This window comes from Panulirus ornatus, chromosome 10, assembly GCF_036320965.1.
Source record: "Panulirus ornatus isolate Po-2019 chromosome 10, ASM3632096v1, whole genome shotgun sequence".
Taxonomy (NCBI): domain Eukaryota; kingdom Metazoa; phylum Arthropoda; class Malacostraca; order Decapoda; family Palinuridae; genus Panulirus; species Panulirus ornatus.
The window spans coordinates 36924221-36940624 of record NC_092233.1 but is presented as its reverse complement, the minus strand read 5'-3'; the positions used below and the strand labels follow the sequence as shown (position 1 = coordinate 36940624).

Here is a 16404-nt window from a genome sequence, read left to right as displayed (position 1 = left end):
AGGGGGATGGTATTCCATGTGTGGTGAGGTGGTGATGGAAAAGAAAAAAGGCAGACAGTGTGAATTGTGTGCATGGGTATATATGTATGTGTCTGTGTGTGTATATATATGTGTACATTGAGATGTATAGGTGTGTATATTTGCGTGTGTGGACGTGTGTATATACATGTGTATGGGGGTGGGTTGGGCCATTTCTTTCGTCTGTTCCCTTGCGCTACCTTGCAAACACGGGAGACAGCAACAAAATAAAAAAAAAAAATAAAAATAAAAAAAATTTATATATATATATATATATATATATATATATATATATATATATATATATATATATATATTTTTTTTTATACTTTGTCGCTGTCTCCCACATTTGCGAGGTAGCGCAAGGAATCAGACAAAAGAAATGGCCCAACCCCCCCCCCATACACATGTATATACATACGTCCCCACACGCAAATATACATACCTACAAAGCTTTCCATGGTTTACCCTAGACGCTTCACATGCCCCGATTCAATACACTGACAGCACGTCAACCCCGGTATACCACATCGCTCCAATTCACTCTATTCCTTGCCCTCCTTTCACCCTCCTGCATGTTCAGGCCCCGATCACACAAAATCTTTTTCACTCCATCTTTCCACCTCCAATTTGGTCTCCCTCTTCTCCTTGCTCCCTCCACCTCCGACACATATATCCTCTTGGTCAATCTTTCCTCACTCATCCTCTCCATGTGCCCAAACCACTTCAAAACACCCTCTTCTGCTCTCTCAACCACGCTCTTTTTATTTCCACACATCTCTCTTACCCTTACATTACTCACTCGATCAAACCACCTCACACCACACATTGTCCTCAAACATCTCATTTCCAGCACATCCATCCTCCTGCGCACAACTCTATCCATAGCCCAAGCCTCGCAACCATACAACATTGTTGGAACCACTATTCCTTCAAACATACCCATTTTTGCTTTCCGAGATAATGTTCTCGACTTCCACACATTCTTCAAGGCCCCCAGAATTTTCGCCCCCTCCCCCACCCTATGATCCACTTCCGCTTCCATGGTTCCATCCGCTGCCAGATCCACTCCCAGATATCTAAAACACTTCACTTCCTCCAGTTTTTCTCCATTCAAACTCACCTCCCAATTGACTTGACCCTCAATCCTACTGTACCTAATAACCTTGCTCTTATTCACATTTACTCTTAACTTTCTTCTTCCACACACTTTACCAAACTCAGTCACCAGCTTCTGCAGTTTCTCACATGAATCAGCCACCAGCGCTGTATCATCAGCGAACAACAACTGACTCACTTCCCAAGCTCTCTCATCCCCAACAGACTTCATACTTGCCCCTCTTTCCAAAACTCTTGCATTTACCTCCCTAACAACCCCATACATAAACAAATTAAACAACCATGGAGACATCACACACCCCTGCCGCAAACCTACATTCACTGAGAACCAATCACTTTCCATATATATATATATATATATATATGGGGATAGGGGAGAAAGAATACTTCCAACGTATTCCCTGCGTGTCGTAGAAGGCGACTAAAACGGGAGCGAGGGGCTGGAAATCCTCCCCTTTCGTTTTTTTTTTCCAAAAGAAGGAACAGAGAAGAGGGCCAGGTGAGGATATTCCCTCAAAGGCCCAGTCCTCTGTTCTTAACGCTACCTCGCTATCGCGGGAAATGGCGAATAGTATAAAAAAAATATATACATATATATATATATATATATATATATATATATATATATATATATATATATATATATTTTTTTTTTTTTTTTTTTTTCATACTATTCGCCATTTCCCGCGATAGTGAGGTAGCGTTAAGAACAGAGGACTGGGCCTTTGAGGGAGTATCCTCACCTGGCCCCCTTCTCTGTTCCTTCTTTTGGAAAATTAAAAAAAAAAAACGAGAGGGGAGGATTTCCAGCCCCCCGCTCCCTTCCCTTTTAGTCGCCTTCTACGACACGCAGGGAATACGTGGGAAGTATTCTTTCTCCCCTATCCCCAGGGATATATATATATATATATATATATATATATATATATATATATATATATATATATATATATATATATATATATATCTTTCTTTCAAACTATTCGCCATTTCCCGCATTAGCGAGGTAGCGTTAAGATCAGAGGACTGGGCCTTGAGGGAATACCCTCACCTGGCCCAATTCTCTGTTCCTTCTTTTGGAAAATTAAAAAAAAAAAACGAGAGGGGAGGATTTCCAGCCCCCCGCTCCCTCCCCTTTTAGTCGCCTTCTACGACACGCAGAGAATACGTGGGAAGTATTCTTTCTCCCCTATCCCCATGGATAATATATATATATATATATATATATATATATATATATATATATATATATATATATATATATATATATATATATATTTTGTTTATGGATGGGGTTGTTAGGGAGGTGAATGCAAGAGTTTTGGAAAGAGGGGCAAGTATGAAGTCTGTTGGGGATGAGAGAGCTTGGGAAGTGAGTCAGTTGTTGTTCGCTGATGATACAGCGCTGGTGGCTGATTCATGTGAGAAACTGCAGAAGCTGGTGACTGAGTTTGGTAAAGTGTGTGAAAGAAGAAAGTTAAGAGTAAATGGGAATAAGAGCAAGGTTATTAGGTACAGTAGGGTTGAGGGTCAAGTCAATTGGGAGGTAAGTTTGAATGGAGAAAAACTGGAGGAAGTAAAGTGTCTTAGATATCTGGGAGTGGATGGAACCATGGAAGCGGAAATGGATCATAGGGTGGGGGAGGGGGCGAAAATCCTGGGAGCCTTGAAGAATGTGTGGAAGTCGAGAACATTATCTCGGAAAGCAAAAATGGGTGTTTGAAAGAATAGTGGTTCCAACAATGTTGTATGGTTGCGAGGCATGGGCTCTGGATAGAGTTGTGCACAGGAGGGTGGAAGTGCTGGAAATGAGATGTTTGAGGACAATGTGTGGTGTGAGATGGTTTGATCGAGTAAGTAATGTAAGGGTAAGAGAGATGTGTAGAAATAAAAAGAGCGTGGTTGAGAGAGCAGAAGAGGGTGTTTTGAAATGGTTTGGGCACATGGAGAGAATGAGTGAGGAAAGATTGACCAAGAGGATATATGTGTCGGAGGTGGAGGGAACGAGGAGAAGTGGGAGACCAAATTGGAGGTGGAAAGATGGAGTGAAAAAGATTTTGAGTGATCGGGGCCAGAACATGCAGGAGGGTGAAAGGAGGGCAAGGAATAGAGTGAATTGGATCGATGTGGTATACCAGGGTTGACGTGCTGTCAGTGGATTGAATCAGGGCATGTGAAGCGTCTGGGGTAAACCATGGAAAGCTGTATAGGTATGTATATTTGTGTGTGTGGACGTGTGTGTTTATACATGTGTATGGGGGTGGGTTGGGCCATTTCTTTCGTCTGTTTCCTTGCACAACATCGCAAACGCGGGAGACAGCGACAAAGCAAAAAAAAAATATATATATATATATATATATATATATATATATATATATATATATATATATATTTCTCCCCTATCCCCGGGGATAGGGGAGAAAGAATACTTCCCACGTGCTCCCTGCTTGTCGTAGAAGGTGACTAAAAGGGGAGGGAGCGGGGGGGCTGGAAATCCTCCCCTCTCATCATTTTTTTTTTTTTTTTCAATTTTCCAAAAGAAGGAACAGAGATGGGGGCCAGGTGAGGATATTCCCTCAGAGGCCCAGTCCTCTGTTCTTGGCGCTACCTTGCTAACGCGGGAAATGGCGAATAGTTTGAAAACAAGAAAAATATATAAATTTCTTTCTTTCTTTCAAACTATTCGCCATTTCCCGCATTAGCGAGGTAGCGTTAAGAACAGAGAACTGGGCCTTTGAGGGAATATCCTCACCTGGCCCCCTTCTCTGTTCCTTCTTTTGGAAAATTAAAAAAAATAATGAGAGGGGAGGATTTCCAGCCCCCCCGCTCCCTCCCCTTTTAGTCGCCTTCTACGACACGCAGGGAATACGTGGGAAGTATTCTTTCTCCCCTATCCCCAGGGATAACATATATATATATATATATATATATATATATATATATATATATATGACGCTACCTCACAAACGTGGGAGACAGCGACAAAGTATAAAAAAAAAAAAATATATATATATATATATATACATACATATATATATATATATATATATATATATATATATATATATATATATATATATATATATATATATATATATTATCCCTGGGGATAGGGGATTAAGAGTACTTCCCACGTATTCCCTGCGTGTCGTAGAAGGCGACTAAAAGGGGAGGGAGCGGGGGGCTGGAAATCCTCCCCTCTCGTTTTTTTTTTTTTTTTTTTCCAAAAGAAGGAACAGAGAATTGGGCCAGGTGAGGGTATTCCCTCAAAGGCCCAGTCCTCTGTTCTTAACGCTACCTCGCTAATGCGGGAAATGGCGAATAGTTTGAAAGAAAAAAAGAAAAATATATATATATATATATATATATATATATATCTTTTTATTTTGCTTTGTCGCTGTCTCCCGCGTTAGCGAGGTAGCGCAAGGAAACAAGCGAAAGAATGGCCCAACCCACCCACATACACATGTATATACATACATGTCCACACACCCACAATATACATACCTATACATCTCAATGTATACATATATATACACACACAGACATATACATATATACACATGTACATAATTCATACTGTCTGCCTTTATTTGTTCCCATCGCCACCTCGCCACACATGGAATAACAACCCCCTCCCCCCCTCATGTGTGCAAGGTAGCGCTAGGAAAAACACCAAAGGCCCCATTCGTTCACACTCAGTCTCTAGCTGTCATGTAATAATGCATCGAAACCACAGCTCCCTTTCCACATGCAGGCCCTACACGCTTTGCATGGTTTACCCCAGACACTTCACATGCCCTGGTTCAATCCATTGACAGCAGGTCGACCCCGGTATACCACATCGTTCCAATTCACCCTATTCCTTGCACGTCTTTCACCCTCCTGCATGTTCAGGTCCCGATCACTCAAAATCTTTTTCACTCCATCTTTCCACCTCCAATTTGGTCTCCCACTTCTCCTCGTTCCCTCCACCTCTGACACATATATCCTCTTGGCCAATCTTTCCCCACTCATTCTCTCCATGTGACCAAACCATTTCAAAACACCCTCTTCTGCTCTCTCAACCACACTCTTTTTATTTCCACACATCTCTCTCACCCTTACATTACTTACTTGATCAAACCACCTCACACCACATATTGCCCTCAAACATCTCATTTCCAGCACATCCACCCTCCTGCGCACAACGAGGCCCACGCCTCGCAACCATACAACATTGTTGGAACCACTATTCCTTCAAACATACCCATTTTTGCTTTCCTAGATAATGTTCTCGACTTCCAAACATTCTTCAAGGCTCCCAGAATTTTCGCCCCCTCCCCCACCCTATGATTCACTTCCACTTCCATGGTTCCATCCGCTGCCAGATCCACTCCCAGATATCTAAAACACTTCACTTCCTCCAGTTTTTCTCCATTCAAACTCACCTCCCAATTGACTTGACCCTCAACCCTACTGTACCTAATAACCTTGCTCTTATTCACATTTACTCTTAACTTTCTTCTTTCACACACTTTACCAAACTCAGTCACCAGCTTCTGCAGTTTCTCACATGAATCAGCCACCAGCGCTGTATCATCAGCGAACAACAACTGACTCACTTCCCAAGCTCTCTCATTCACAACAGACTACATACTTGCCCCTCTTTCCAAAACTCTTGCATTCACCTCCCTAACAACCCCATCCATAAACAAATTAAACAACCATGGAGACATCACACACCCCTGCCGCAAACCTACATTCACTGAGAACCAATCACTTTCCTCTCTTCCTACACGTACACATGCCTTACATCCTCGATAAAAACTTTTCACTGCTTCTAACAACTTGCCTCCCACACCATATATTCTTAATACCTTCCACAGAGCATCTCTATCAATGCTATCATATGCCTTCTCCAGATCCATAAATGCTACATACAAATCCATTTGTTTTTCTAAGTATTTCTCACATACATTCTTCAAAGCAAACACCTGATCCACACATCCTCTACCACTTCTGAAACCACACTGCTCTTCCCCAATCTGATGCTCTGTACATGCCTTCACCCTCTCAATCAATACCCTCCCATATAATTTACCAGGAATACTCAACAAACTTATACCTCTGTAATTTGAGCACTCACTCATATCCCCTTTGCCTTTCTGCAATGGCGCTATGCAAGCATTCCGCCAATCCTCAGGCACCTCACCATGAATCATACATACGTTAAATAACCTTACCAACCAGTCAACAATACAGTCACCCCCTTTTTTAATAAATTCCACTGCAATGCCATCCAAACCTGCTGCTTTGCCAGCTTTCATCTTCCATAAAGCTTTTACTACCTCTTCTCTCTTTACCAAATCATTTTCCCTAACCCTCTCACTTTGCACACCACCTCGACCAAGACACCCCACATCTGCCACTCTATCATCAAACACATTCAACAAATCTTCAAAATACTCACTCCATCTCCTTCTCACATCACCACTACTTGTTATCACCTCCCCATTAGCCCCCTTCACTGAAGTTCCCATTTGCTCCCTTGTCTTACGCACTTTATTTACCTCCTTCCAAAACATCTTTTTATTCTCCCTGAAATTTAATGATACTCTCTCACCCCAACTCTCATTCGCCCTCTTTTTCACCTCTTGCACCTTTCTCTTGACCTCCTGCCTCTTTCTTTTATACCTCTCCCACTCATCTGCATTTTTCCCCTGCAAAAATCGTTGAAATGCCTCTCTCTTATCTTTCACTAATAATCTTACTTCTTCATTCCACCACTCACTACCTTTTCTAATCAACCCACCTCCCACGCTTCTCATGCCACAAGCATCTTTTGCGCAAGCCATCACTGCTTCCCTAAATACATCCCATTCCTCCCCCACTCCCCTTACCTCCTTTGTTCTCACCTTTTTCCATTCTGTACTCAGTCTCTCCTGGTACTTCCTCACACAAGTCTCCTTCCCAAGCTCACTTACTCTCACCACTCTCTTCACCCCAACATTCTCTCTTCTTTTCTGAAAACCCCCACAAATCTTCACCTTTGCTTCCACAAGATAATGATCAGACATCCCTCCAGTTGCACCTCTCAGCACATTAACATCCAAAAGTCTCTCTTTCGTGCGCCTATCAATTAACACGTAATCCAATAACGCTCTCTGGCCAGCTCTCTAACTTACATACGTATACTTATGTATATCTCGCTTTTTAAACCAGGTATTCCCAATCACCAGTCCTTTTTCAGTCCTTTTTTAAATCTACAAGCTCTTCATCATTTCCATTTACAACACTGAACACTCCATGTATACCAATTATTCGCTCAACGGCCACATTACTCACCTTTGCATTCAAATCACCCATCACTATAACCCGGTCTTGTGCATTAAACCACTAACACACTCATTCAGCTGCTCCCAAAACACTTGCCTCTCATGATCTTTCTTCTCATGCCCAGGTGCATATGAACCAATAATCACCCATCTCTCTCCATCAACTTTCAGTTTTACCCATATCAATCTAGAATTTACTTTCTTACACTCTATCACATACTCCCACAACTCCTGATTCAGGAGTAGTGCTACTCCTTCCCTTGCTCTTGTCCTCTCACTAACCCCTGACTTTACTCCCATGACATTCCCAAACCACTCTTCCCCTTTACCCTTTAGCTTCGTTTCACTCAGAGCCAAAACATCCAGGTTCCTTTCCTCAAACATACTACCTATCTCTCCTTTTTTTCTCATCTTGGTTACATCCACACACATTTAGACACCCCAGTCTGAGCCTTCGAGGAGGATGAGCACTCCTCGCGTGACTCCTTCTTCTGTTTCCCCTTTTAGAAAGTTAAAATACATGGAGGGGAGGGTTTCTGGCCCCCTGCTCCCGTCCCCTTTAGTCGCCTTCTACGACATGTGAGGAATGCGTGGGAAGTATTCTTAATCCCCTTTATTCATTCCCATCGCCACCCCGCCACACATGTAATAACAACCCCCTCCCCCCCTCATGTGTGCGAGGTAGTGCTAGGAAAAGACAACAAAGGCCCCATTCGTTCACACTCAGTCTCTAGCTGTCATGTAATAATGCACCGAACCCACAACTCCCTTTCCACATCCAAGCCCCACAGAACTTTCCATGGTTTACCCTAGACACTTCACATGCCCTGATTCAATCCACTGACAGCACGTCGGCCCCTGTATACCACATCGTTCCAATTCACTCTATTCCTTGCACGCCTTTCACCCTCCTGCATGTTCAGGTCCCGATCACTCAAAATCTTTTTCACTCCATCTTTCCACCTCCAATTTGGTCTCCCACTTCTCCTCGTTCCCTCCACCTCTGACATATATATCCTCTTGGTCAATCTTTCCTCACTCATTCTCTCTATGTGACCAAACCATTTCAAAACACCCTCTTCTGCTCTCTCAACCACACTCTTTTTATTACCACACATCTCTCCTACCCTTACATTACTTACACGATCAAACCACCTCACACCACATACTGTCCTCAAACCTCTCATTTCCAGCACATCCACCCTCCTCCACACAACTCTATCCATAGCCCACACCTCGCAACCATACAAAACAACCTTCAAACATACCCATTTCTGCTTTCCGAGATAATGTTCTCGACTTTCAAACATTCTTCAAGGCTTCAAGGATTCAAGCAAATGATAGAATTGATAGAGATGCTCTGTGGAAGGTATTAAGAATATCTGGTGTGGGAGGCAAGTTGTATTGATATAGATGCTCTGCGGAAGGTATTAAGAATATATGGTGTGGGAGGCAAGTTGTTAGAAGCATTGAAAAGTTTTTATCGAGGATGTAAGGCATGTGTACGTGTAGGAAGAGAGGAAAGTGATTGGTTCTCAGTGAATGTAGGTTTGCGGCAGGGGTGTGTGATGTCTCCATGGTTGTGTAATTTGTTTATGGATGGGATTGTTAGGGAGGTGAATGCAAGAGATGTTTGAGGACAATATGTGGTGTGAGATGGTTTGATTGTTAGTAATAATATGGTAAGAGAGATGTGTGGTAATAAAAAGAGTGTGGATGAGAGAGCAGAAGAGGGTGTTTTGAAATGGTTTGGGCACATGGAGAGAATGAGTGAGGAATAATGGACAAAGAGTATATGTGTGCCAGAGGTGGAGGGAACGAGGAAAAGTGGGAGACCAAACTGGAGAGGGAAAGATGGAGTGAAAAAGATTTTGAGTGATTGGGGCCTGAACATGCAGGAGGGTGAAAGGCGCGCAAGGAATAGATCGAATCGGAACGATGTGGTATACTGGGGTCGACGTGCTGTCAATGGATTGAACCAGGGCATGTGAAGCGTCTAGGGTAAACCATGGAAAGTTCTGTGGGGCCTGGATGTGGAAAGGGAGCTGTGGTTTCGTTGCATTATTACAAGACAGCTAGAGACTGAGTGTGAATGAATGTGGCCTTTGTTGTCTTTTCCTAGCACTACCTAGCACACATGAGGGAGGAGGGGGTTGTTATTTCATGTGTGGCGGCGCGGTGATGGGAATGAATAAAGGCAGACAGTATGAATTATGTACATGTGTATATATGTATATGTCTGTGTGTGTATATATACGTATATGTTGAGATGTATAAGTATGTATATGTGCGTGTGTGGACATGTATGCATATACATGTGTATGTGGGTGGGTTGGACCATTTCTTTCGTCTGTTTCCTTGCGCTACCTTGCTAACGCAAGAGACAGCAACAAAGCAAAATAAAAAAAAATAGAGGATGTTTTGGAAGGAGGTAAGTAAAGTGTGTAAGACAAGGGAACAAATAGGAACCTCAGTGAAGGGGGCTAATGGGGAGGTGATAACAAGTAGTGGTGATGTGAGAAGGAGATGGAGTGAGTATTTTGAAGGTTTGTTGAATGTGTTTGATGATAGAGTGGCAGCTATAGGGTGTTTTGGTCGAAGTGGTGTGCAAAGTGAGAGGGTTAGGGAAAATGATTTGGTAAACATACAGGAGGGTGAAAGGCGTGCAAGGACTAGAGTGAATAGGAACGATGTGATATACCAGGGTCGACATGCTGTCAATGAAGATATACATAAGTATATGTATATGTATATGAGGGGCAAGTATGAAGTCTGTTGTGGATGAGAGAGCTTGGGAAGTGAGTCAGTTGTTGTTCGCTGATGATACAGCGCTGGTGGCTGATTCATGTGAGAAACTGCAGAAGCTGGTGACTGAGTTTGGTAAAGTGTGTGAAAGAAGAAAGTTAAGAGTAAATGTGAATAAGAGCAAGGTTATTAGGTACAGTAGGGTTGAGGGTCGAGTCAACTGGGAGTTAAGTTTGAATGGAGAAAAACTGGAGGAAATAAAGTGTTTTAGATATCTGGGAGTGGATCTGGCAGCGGATGGAACCATGGAAGCGGAAGTGAATCATAGGGTGGGGGAGGGGGCGAAAATCCTGGGAGCCTTGAAGAATGTGTGGAAGTCGAGAACATTATCTCGGAAAGCAAAAATGGGTATGTATGAAGGAATAGTGGTTCCAACAATGTTGTATGGTTGCGAGGCGTGGGCTATGGATAGAGTTGTGCACAGGAGGGTGGATGTGCTGGAAATGAGATGTTTGAGGACAATGTGTGGTGTGAGGTGGTTTGATCGAGTAAGTAATGTAAGAGTAAGAGAGATGTGTGGAAATTACTTACATTACTTACACGATCAAACCACCTCACACCACATACTGTCCTCAAACCTCTCATTTCCAGCACATCCACCCTCCTCCACACAACTCTATCCATAGCCCACACCTCGCAACCATACAAAACAACCTTCAAACATACCCATTTCTGCTTTCCGAGATAATGTTCTCGACTTTCAAACATTCTTCAAGGCTTCAAGGATTCAAGCAAATGATAGAATTGATAGAGATGCTCTGTGGAAGGTATTAAGAATATCTGGTGTGGGAGGCAAGTTGTATTGATATAGATGCTCTGCGGAAGGTATTAAGAATATATGGTGTGGGAGGCAAGTTGTTAGAAGCATTGAAAAGTTTTTATCGAGGATGTAAGGCATGTGTACGTGTAGGAAGAGAGGAAAGTGATTGGTTCTCAGTGAATGTAGGTTTGCGGCAGGGGTGTGTGATGTCTCCATGGTTGTGTAATTTGTTTATGGATGGGATTGTTAGGGAGGTGAATGCAAGAGATGTTTGAGGACAATATGTGGTGTGAGATGGTTTGATTGTTAGTAATAATATGGTAAGAGAGATGTGTGGTAATAAAAAGAGTGTGGATGAGAGAGCAGAAGAGGGTGTTTTGAAATGGTTTGGGCACATGGAGAGAATGAGTGAGGAATAATGGACAAAGAGTATATGTGTGCCAGAGGTGGAGGGAACGAGGAAAAGTGGGAGACCAAACTGGAGAGGGAAAGATGGAGTGAAAAAGATTTTGAGTGATTGGGGCCTGAACATGCAGGAGGGTGAAAGGCGCGCAAGGAATAGATCGAATCGGAACGATGTGGTATACTGGGGTCGACGTGCTGTCAATGGATTGAACCAGGGCATGTGAAGCGTCTAGGGTAAACCATGGAAAGTTCTGTGGGGCCTGGATGTGGAAAGGGAGCTGTGGTTTCGTTGCATTATTACAAGACAGCTAGAGACTGAGTGTGAATGAATGTGGCCTTTGTTGTCTTTTCCTAGCACTACCTAGCACACATGAGGGAGGAGGGGGTTGTTATTTCATGTGTGGCGGCGCGGTGATGGGAATGAATAAAGGCAGACAGTATGAATTATGTACATGTGTATATATGTATATGTCTGTGTGTGTATATATACGTATATGTTGAGATGTATAAGTATGTATATGTGCGTGTGTGGACATGTATGCATATACATGTGTATGTGGGTGGGTTGGACCATTTCTTTCGTCTGTTTCCTTGCGCTACCTTGCTAACGCAAGAGACAGCAACAAAGCAAAATAAAAAAAAATAGAGGATGTTTTGGAAGGAGGTAAGTAAAGTGTGTAAGACAAGGGAACAAATAGGAACCTCAGTGAAGGGGGCTAATGGGGAGGTGATAACAAGTAGTGGTGATGTGAGAAGGAGATGGAGTGAGTATTTTGAAGGTTTGTTGAATGTGTTTGATGATAGAGTGGCAGCTATAGGGTGTTTTGGTCGAAGTGGTGTGCAAAGTGAGAGGGTTAGGGAAAATGATTTGGTAAACATACAGGAGGGTGAAAGGCGTGCAAGGACTAGAGTGAATAGGAACGATGTGATATACCAGGGTCGACATGCTGTCAATGAAGATATACATAAGTATATGTATATGTATATGAGGGGCAAGTATGAAGTCTGTTGTGGATGAGAGAGCTTGGGAAGTGAGTCAGTTGTTGTTCGCTGATGATACAGCGCTGGTGGCTGATTCATGTGAGAAACTGCAGAAGCTGGTGACTGAGTTTGGTAAAGTGTGTGAAAGAAGAAAGTTAAGAGTAAATGTGAATAAGAGCAAGGTTATTAGGTACAGTAGGGTTGAGGGTCGAGTCAACTGGGAGGTAAGTTTGAATGGAGAAAAACTGGAGGAAATAAAGTGTTTTAGATATCTGGGAGTGGATCTGGCAGCGGATGGAACCATGGAAGCGGAAGTGAATCATAGGGTGGGGGAGGGGGCGAAAATCCTGGGAGCCTTGAAGAATGTGTGGAAGTCGAGAACATTATCTCGGAAAGCAAAAATGGGTATGTATGAAGGAATAGTGGTTCCAACAATGTTGTATGGTTGCGAGGCGTGGGCTATGGATAGAGTTGTGCACAGGAGGGTGGATGTGCTGGAAATGAGATGTTTGAGGACAATGTGTGGTGTGAGGTGGTTTGATCGAGTAAGTAATGTAAGAGTAAGAGAGATGTGTGGAAATAAAAAGAGCGTGGTTGAGAGAGCAGAAGAGGGTGTTTTGAAATGGTTTGGGCACATGGAGAGAATGAGTGAGCAAAGATTGACCAAGATGATATATGTGTTGGAGGTGGAGGGAACGAGGAGAAGTGGGAGACCAAATTGGAGGTGAAAAGATGGCGTGAAAAAGATTTTGTGTGATCGGGGCCTGAACATGCAGGAGGGTGAAAGGCAGGCAAGGAATAGAGTGAATTGGAACGATGTGGTATACCGGGGTTGATGTGCTGTCAGTGGATTGAATCAGGGCATGTGAAGCGTCTGGGGTAAACCATAGAAAGTTGTGTGGGGCCTGGATGTGGAAAGGGAGCTGTGGTTTCGGGCATTATTGCATGACAGCTAGAGACTGAGTGTGAATGAATGGGGCCTTTGTTGTCTTTTCCTAGTGCTACCTCGCACACATGAGGGGGAGGGGGATGGTATTCCATGTGTGGCGAGGTGGCGATGGGAATGAATAAAAGGCAGACAGTGTGAATTGTGTGCATCGGTATATATGTATGTGTCTATGTGTGTATATATATGTGTACATTAAGATGTATAGGTATGTATTTTTGCGTGTGGACGTGTATGTATATACATTGTGTATGGGGGTGGGATGGGCCATCTCTTTCGTTTGTTTCCTTGCGCTACTTCGCAAACGCGGGAGACAGCGACAAAGCAAAAAAAAAAAAAAAAAAATGCATGTGAGTAGGAGAGATGGTCAAAGGGCATTATTGGATTTACTGTTAATTAATGAGCATTCAAAAGAGAGACCTTCAGATGTTAATGTGCTGAGAGGGGCAGCTGGAAGGATGTCAGACCAGAATCTTGTGAAGGAAAGGGTGAAGATTTCTAGATGTTTCCAGAAAAGAAGAAAGAATGATGGGGAGAAGAGAGTGGTAAGACTAAGTGAGCTTGGAAAGGAGACTTGAGTGAGAAAGTACCAGGAGATTGAGTGTAGAATGGCAAAAGGTGAGAGCAAATGACATGAGGGGAGTGGGTGAAAAATGGGATGTATTTAGGGAAGCAGTGATGGCATGTGCAAAAGATGCATGTGGCATGAGTAAAATGGGAGGTGGGAAGATTAGAAAGGGCAGTGAGTGGTGGGATGAAGAAGTAAAGTTAATAGTGAAAGAAAGAAGAGAGGCGTTTGGACAATACTTACAAGGAAGGAGTGCAAATGACTGGGAGATGTATAAGAGAAAGTGGCAGGAGGTCAAGAGGAAGGTGCAAGTTTTGAAAAAGAGGGCAAATGAGAGTTGGGGTGAGAGAGTATCATTAAACTTTAGGGAAAATAAAAAGATGATTTGGAAGGAATTAAATTATGTGTGTAAGACATGAGAACTAACGGGAACATCAGTGACAAGGGGTGGCATGGGGGGATGTAATAACAGGTAGTGATGAAGTGAGGAGATGGAGTGAGTATTTTGAAGGTTTGTTCAATGTGTGTGATGATAGAGTGGCAGATGTACGGTGTTTCGGTTGGGGTGGTGTTCAAAGTGAGAGGGTCAAGGAGAATGGTTTGGTTAAGATCGATGAGGTAGAGAAAACTTTGTAAAAGGTGAAATCCAGCAAGGCGGCAGGTGTGGATGGTACTGCAGTAGAATCTATTAAGAAAGGGTGTGACAGTGTTGTTGATTGGTTTATAAGGATATTCAATGTAAGTATGGATCATGGTGAAGTGCCTGATGATTGGCAGAATGCATGCATATTGCCACTGTACTAAGGCAAAGGAGATAAAGGTGAGTGTTCTAACTACGAAGGCATAAGTGTATTGAGTATTCCTGGGAAATTGTATGGAAGGGTATTGATTGAGAGGGTGAAGGTATGTACAGAGTGTCAGACTGGGGAGGAGCAGTGTAATTTCAGAAGGGGTAGAGGAGGTGTGGATCAGGTGTTCCCTTTGAAGAATGTGTGTGAGAAATACTTACATAACAACTGGATTTGTATGTAGCATTTATGGATCTGGAGAGGGCATACAATAGGGTTGATAGAGATGCTTTGTGGAAGGTCCTAAGAGTATATGGTGTGGGAGGTAAGCTCCCAGAAGCAGTGAAATGTTTTTAACAAAGATGTACGGTATGGTTGCTTAATTTGTCTATGGATAGGGTGGTTAGGGATGTAAGTGCTAGAGTTTTGGAGAGGGGCGGGTATGTTGTGGATAAGATGGCCTGGGAAGTGAGTCAGCTGTTGTTCAACGATGATACAGCTATGGTGGTTGATTCGAGTGAGAAACTGCAGAGGATGATGACTGAGTTTGGATAAGTGTGTGAAAGGAGAAAATTGAGAGTAATGTGAATAAGAGCAATGATATTAGGTTCAGTAGGGTTGAGGGAAAGTTAAGTGGGATGTACGTTTTAATGGAGAAAAACCAGAGGAAGAAGTATTTTAGATATCTGGGAGTGGACTTGGCAGTGAATGGATCCATGGAAGCAGAAGTGAGTCACAGGGTAGGGGAGGGGGTGAAGGTTCTTAGAGTGATGAGGAATGTGTGGAAGGAGAGAACGTTATCTCGGAGAGCAAAACTGGGTATGTTTGAGGGAAAATTAGTTCCAACAATATTATATGTTTGCAAAGAATGGTCTATAGATAGGGTTGTACAAAGGAGGGTGGATGTGTTGGAAATTAAATGTTTGAGGATAATATACGCTGTGAGGTGGTTTGACTGAATAAGTAATGAAAGGGTAAGAGAGATGCATGGTAATTCAAAGTGTGGTTAAGAGAGCAGAAGAGGGTGTGTTGAAGTGATTTGGACATGGAAAGAATGAGTAAGGGACGACTGAGAAAGAGGATATATGTGTCAGAGGTGGAGGGTACAAGGAGAAGCGGGAGACCAAATTGGAGGTGGAAGGATGGAGCGAAAAAGATTTTGAGTGATCGGGGCCTGAACATACAGGAGGGTGAAATGTGTGTAAGGAATGGAGTGAATTAGAACAAGGGCATGCAAAATGTCTGGGGGTAAACCATGGAAAAATCTGTGGGGCCTAGATATGGATAAGAGGCAGTGATATTGGTGCATTACACATGACAGCTAGAGACTGAGTGTGAACAAATGTGGCCTTTTTTTGTCTGTTTTCCTTGTACTTCCTTGCTGAAGCAGGGGGGATTGATGCTGTTTCTTATTTGTCTTAAATGGTGGGATACAATCTGATTACCAACTGTGATACAAAATTCAAAAATTTCTCTCTTATAAGGGATTGTGTGTTTGTTCCATTAGGAAAAGTCTGACAAGGCAAACATGAGGGTTTAGCTTTACAGTCTTTTTCCTTCCAAAGGTTAGGTTAAAGGTCTTGCTGAGAAAACATGTTTACTTAGCCAAAGACCTATATCAGCATATGATGATCAGGAGTTTCATTAATAAAAAACTATGAGATCCAAAAATGGAGAAATATGTTTTTAAATGGGTA

At 42.8% G+C, this 16404-nt stretch overlaps 1 protein-coding gene across 1 annotated transcript in view; it reads right to left on the bottom strand.

Annotated features, from left to right (window-relative positions):
* Positions 1 to 16404, bottom strand: part of CSN6 (COP9 signalosome subunit 6) — a 204364-nt gene that overhangs the window by 152738 nt on the left and 35222 nt on the right. The gene's annotated exons all lie outside the window — the stretch shown is intronic.